We start from the raw sequence: 5,250 nt of genomic DNA on the forward strand, positions 1-5,250 counted from the left end.
GACTGCCAATACAAACAACATGAAGTGATTCCCCCCCCCCCCCCAAATTTTTATTAGTATTGTTCTTGACCTCTTGGCTTAGTAAAGTTTAAGCAAGCCATCTTGCTGGTCTGTAGGGTGGTAGCTTGAGACAGCTTTCATTAAAGGAGAATGATGATGATGGGGCTCTTCATTTTCTTTTGAACTTTTCTTTAATGTAAGACTCTCTGAACACTTCTGAACACTTGCTACCTTATATATTTCTCAGAAACCCTTACACAGAACATAACCTTGCTTTATTGAAGCTAAGTAGTTGTCTTTTCAAAGGCAGTAAAACCTTTTTGTAGCCATTTTACAGGTGGTACTAGATAAAGAGATAGTTGGTGCTGCTTCTCCTTTGGCATAAATGACATACATCTGTGTACAGGTTCCAAGTCAAAATGAGATATAAGCTGCCGGAATCAGTGTTTCAGGCTTTGTAGTTCAGCTGCAGTAATTGAAGACCAAATGACACTAAAACTTTCTGTAAAAGATGGAGCTCAAGTAGTGTTTTAGATGGATGCGAGATGGGTTTTTTTCCAGGAGTAAAATATTACCATGAGCTTAAGTTTGCCCTTCTGAGTAAAGGAGGAATTGTATGTAGTGGTTTTCAAGAGCTGGGATTGAGGGACTGTCTTAAAATTGACCATTTTTGTGTTGAATTACTTTACACTGGAAGTTTTGAAACACACAATCTTCTGCTAGATTAGTTTTCCCTCTTCCTGGAATGTGGGGTTCCTGAACAGGAAACAGGGGAGCTCCTCACCCATACAAGTTGTTCATAGCTTGACTGATTGTATTGGAGTTTTGACTGTGTTTACACTAGCTGAGAATCTGCTGCCTTGTATCGTGGTCAGAAACTTACAGGGGTGGAATGTGTGTATGTACTGTGATCTCTTCCCAATGCTTGCTTTAGAGGAATAAGGTCTAGCTGTTCAACAAATGCCAGCTAATTAATATTTAATTTCTTCATTTGTATGCTACTGCAAGTAGCTTTCTCAGCCCTCTGCAGCAATTCCTCTAGGTGTTCCTATTATGGCTTTACTGGCTCCCTTATAAAATACCTAAATGTCTTGAATTCCTTTTTTTGGACCCTTTTACCCCTGCAGCTGGTAGCATAAAGAGCACAGCCTAATTTTATTAGATGTTGTAGGTAAGAGATTCGTTAGAGTATTGCTTTCATGCTGGTAACTGGATCCCTTATCTGAGACTAAGATTTCATGAGCCTGTCCATGGTAATTACAGATACTTGTTATGTAGCTCATTTAAAAGTAATGACTGGTAGGTGTAAAAGAGCAGTAGTAGATGTTAACTGAGGAATACATTAGTGGAGAGTGACTTCAGTGAGGTAAACTCAACTTCCTAACCACATACGAGAATTTGAATAACTCTGGGAATCTGATATTTGGTTTACTTTAAATCCTGTTTTTTGCCCTTTTTTTGCCCTAAAGTTGATGGGACTAAACTGATTGGGGCTGTGGAGATAGTTGTTTTTTTTTTTTTGTTTGCTTGTTTTAAGATGACACATCTTGTTCCAATTCTTGCCAAAATGGAAGTGTTCCCATATAAATGCACTGCAAACAATTCTGAACCAGCCCTATGACAAAGCAGTGCTTCAAGTTTATTAATGATTAACTGTACTTCTGGCTTAATACCTTGGTTCACTGTTTTAGATTGAATTGGTAACCAGTGTGACCACAAGTAATTTGGCGATGATGTCATGTACAAATGAAAGGACTATGTCAAGTGTATTGGGCTGTTGATGGAGACCTGACTGAATGATAAAGCCCTTGATGAGTTTGTAGGTATTCTGTAATCACTTAAACACCAATCATCCTGTATCTTCCAAAGCTGAAATGAGGATGCTGACTGGAGATCTAGCAAACAGACAGGAGACTAATTATTGAAAGAGAAGACAAGTAAGTGAGCTTAGTTGAAGACATCAGTGGGTTCTAAAAATACTTGAAGGCTTTGTCCTAAAACTAATGCAGGAAAAAGTAGGCATTTCCCAGTGGTTGCCTCTTGTTCTGAATGCTCTAAAACCTTTCAGGAAGGTGGAGAGGGGCTGAAATCATATACTGTAGAGACTTGCACTGGATTTGTCCACTTAGTAGGTAGGTGCAGATGTAATTATATACTGGTTTAACTGCTCTACCTTTTATTTAAAACTTTATTTAAATTTCTGTCAGACCTTTGGAATCATTTGTGCATGTGTACATAAACATTAAGAAAATTACCAGTATAAATTTGTCAGTCATTGAGCCTACCCCTTTAAAATCATTTGGGAGCTGTCAACCCAGAAACATTTATTTTGTTTTAAATGCATTTAACCAATTTTATATTTGGATGATCTGCATGTTATTCCATACAGGTCTTACTCCTTGAAGTAGGATCCTGGATTGCTTCTGTAGATGTGTGTTGTCCTTCTCAGGTGGCAATACTAAAGAATAGTTTTGTAATGCTGAACAGGGATCTCTAATGAAATAAAGGAAACAGTATTTCCCTTCAGTTGATTCTAGCTCTCTCTTGTTTTTATCATTGCAGAACTCCTAGTTGGAACTTCCCTCTAGCCCTTTGTCTTGCCCAGCTTCCTGTTCAGAGTTAGCTTGCGTGCATTTAATTTGTCTAATCTGAAGCTAAGAACAGTATTTTAATAAAAGCCATAGTACACCAAAAAGGTCCACCTAGGAAATGCCCTGCTGAACTAGCATTGTTTGCACCGCAGCAGTGAGAGACCAGTATAACTTTAACTGGCTAAATAAATGGTATAGCCAGTGAAGACAAATGGCATGCTTCTCTGAGGTTATTCCTGGTTCAAGGCACTGAAAAGGAATCGTGGAAAAAATTGGTAACTCCTGATCTCTGCTTTGCAGTAGGGAGAGGTGGACATCTCGGAAAGGATTTAAAAATACACAGTAAAATATAGGGGGCTAGGACTTCTTGCCATTATCTAGCAAATAACTCCAAAATAATAGGGGTAGGTAATCTTGGTGCCGAGAACCAAGTGAACCACTTGGATTCAGCATAGTAATGTGTATGAGCACGCTTTGCTTCAGTGGTTGGCCCCCATGGCTTGCAGCAGTTGGAGTAGGAGGGACTTCGTGCTTTCAGTTTTTGCTGCTGATAGACATGTAGCCATGGTTTTATTGAATGAGTTTAAAGGATGAAACTGGCCACTTTCTCTTAAGATACTTAATTCATATTTTAAGTACATGCTGCAGCTCAGTCTACTTTGGCTTGACCCATTCCAAAAACTGTTAAAATAGTTTCTCCGCACTGGGGAGATTTGTCTTGAATGCTGTGACTTAGACCACCTCTCTCTGATCGTCTTACAGAAGAAGCATGCAACAAAACTAGCTAAGATCTTACCGTGATTGTGCGCAGTCTGAAAAGTGCAGGTTCTTGTGAAGTCTGTCCAAACTTAACTTCAGCTGCCCTGGTAGGAAAAGGGCCTTTTACCCATCAGGTAGCTGCATGCCCAGAGAGGGGATGCATATTTAATGAAAGATGGCACACCAAGGGCGAAGAGGACAATGATGAAAACTGATTTAACAAATTAAAAACGTCTTCCTCTACAGAGGGCTGAGGGAGCATCTGCCTGAAATCCAGTCAGAGTGTTTTGAGTAACCACAACTGCATCTTCATGTGGCCTGTCGGAGCTGCTCTTAAAGTGCCACTGATGGCTCAGAGGGGAAAAATGTTGAAAAGGCCTTTTAGTTGTAGTGCTTTTCCTTTCACTTGAAAGTAATGGCACCAGTAAACAGAGTTTAACTTAAAAGCACGTCTGTCCCTGTTTGCCATTCAGCAATGCCAAATATTTTCTTACAAGGTTTCTGAAGAGCCTTTGAACCTTTGTACAGGCTTGTTTGTATGTAGCTTGCTGCTGCTAATGAGCATGTCTCCCCTCAAATACAATGTTGCATCAAGAAATGCTAGGTCAAATGGGAACGGATATTGTGTTGCAATATGTCTCAGTTCAGTTCCATGTTTCCCCCTCTTGCTAAAATGAAATGATTATGGAAAAAACTGAATTGTGCTACTAAATACCCTCCTAGAGCTTACAGTAATCTTGGCTTATGCTGAAACCTCTCTGGGAAGACACAGTGGGCAGTCTTAACACTGTTCTTGATCTGCTCTTTCAAATTTAAATCTGTTCTTAGTTCACAGCCTTACAGGTAAGTCTCATCAGCTTGCTTTCATAAGTTGTTAGTCTGTGCAGATATGGCTTTGTTTCATGCATAGAGTTAATAATGCAATAGTTTTATACAGGAAAACTTGATATGTATGACTATTTAGAAGATGGAGAAAAGATGTTCTTGTGGCTGGTGTTTTAAAAACAAGAGTGTCATAATAAGTATGTAAATACCAAACATGTGAGCAAGTTGCTGCTGGGAAGAGCAGTCAGCCAGGTCTGACCGCTCACGTAGGTTCCTAGCCAAAATGCAGGACCTCCATCTAACCCAGGAGGTGCACAGCCCCACCAGGGGAGATGCCCTTTTGGGCCTGGTGCTGGCCACAGGTGACAACCTGGTGAGGGGACTGTGGGTGCTCGACCACCTGGGCGACCGCGATCATCGCCTGCTGGAATTCACCATCCAGTGCAAGGTGGCAAAGGCCTGCAGCAAGGCAGAAGCCCTAGATTTCAGGAGGACAAACTTCAATGAGCTAAGGAGAATAGTTGGGGAGGCACTGAGGTCCTGGAGGGGGAGGGGAGTTAAGTGTCCAAGAAGAGTGGTTGCTCCTTAAGGTGATGATCTTCCAAGCCCAAAGGGAGGTAATCCCAACACAGATCAAAGGGGGCAGGAGGGGGCAAAAGCCCCCATGGCTCACCAAAAGCATCCAGGAATGTCCCCTAACTAAAAGGGAGGCATACACCCAATGGAGGGGAGGGCTTATCACCAGGGAGGACTATGCTGCGGTTGCTCGGGGCTGCAGGAGGGGGGTCAGGAAGGCCAAGGCAGAGATGGGACTGGGACTAGCTTCCTGGATCAAGGACAACAAGAAGTCCTTTTTTAAATGCATAGGGGGCAAAAAGAAGGTACCAGGTAACGTGGGGCCCCTGCAAGACATGCTAGGAAATATGGTCGTCACACCAGACAACAAAGCTAACCTATTTAACAACTTCTTTGCCTCCATTTTCCTGAGCAGGGACCGAATCAGCACCCCCATCAGGCCCCAGGGGAGGCGCACCTACACCAAGGGTCAGGGAGGATCTAATCAGGGAACTTCTGG

The 5,250-nt window shown here is 41.9% G+C and overlaps 1 protein-coding gene across 2 annotated transcripts in view; it reads left to right on the top strand.

Annotated features, from left to right (window-relative positions):
• Positions 1-5,250, top strand: part of TEX2 (testis expressed 2) — a 153,027-nt gene that overhangs the window by 35,209 nt on the left and 112,568 nt on the right. Inside the window, exon 1 of one of the 2 annotated variants that reach the window (XM_019516751.1) lies at positions 3,364-3,457. The exons of the other annotated variant lie outside the window; for it this stretch is intronic. The gene's annotated coding sequence lies outside the window, so the exon portion shown is untranslated. Of the gene's footprint in view, positions 1-3,363; positions 3,458-5,250 lie in introns of those variants that run through there. 2 annotated transcript variants of the gene reach the window in all.

This window comes from Gavialis gangeticus, unplaced genomic scaffold (genome assembly GCF_001723915.1).
Source record: "Gavialis gangeticus isolate Ggan-Ray unplaced genomic scaffold, GavGan_comp1, whole genome shotgun sequence".
Taxonomy (NCBI): Eukaryota; Metazoa; Chordata; order Crocodylia; family Gavialidae; genus Gavialis; species Gavialis gangeticus.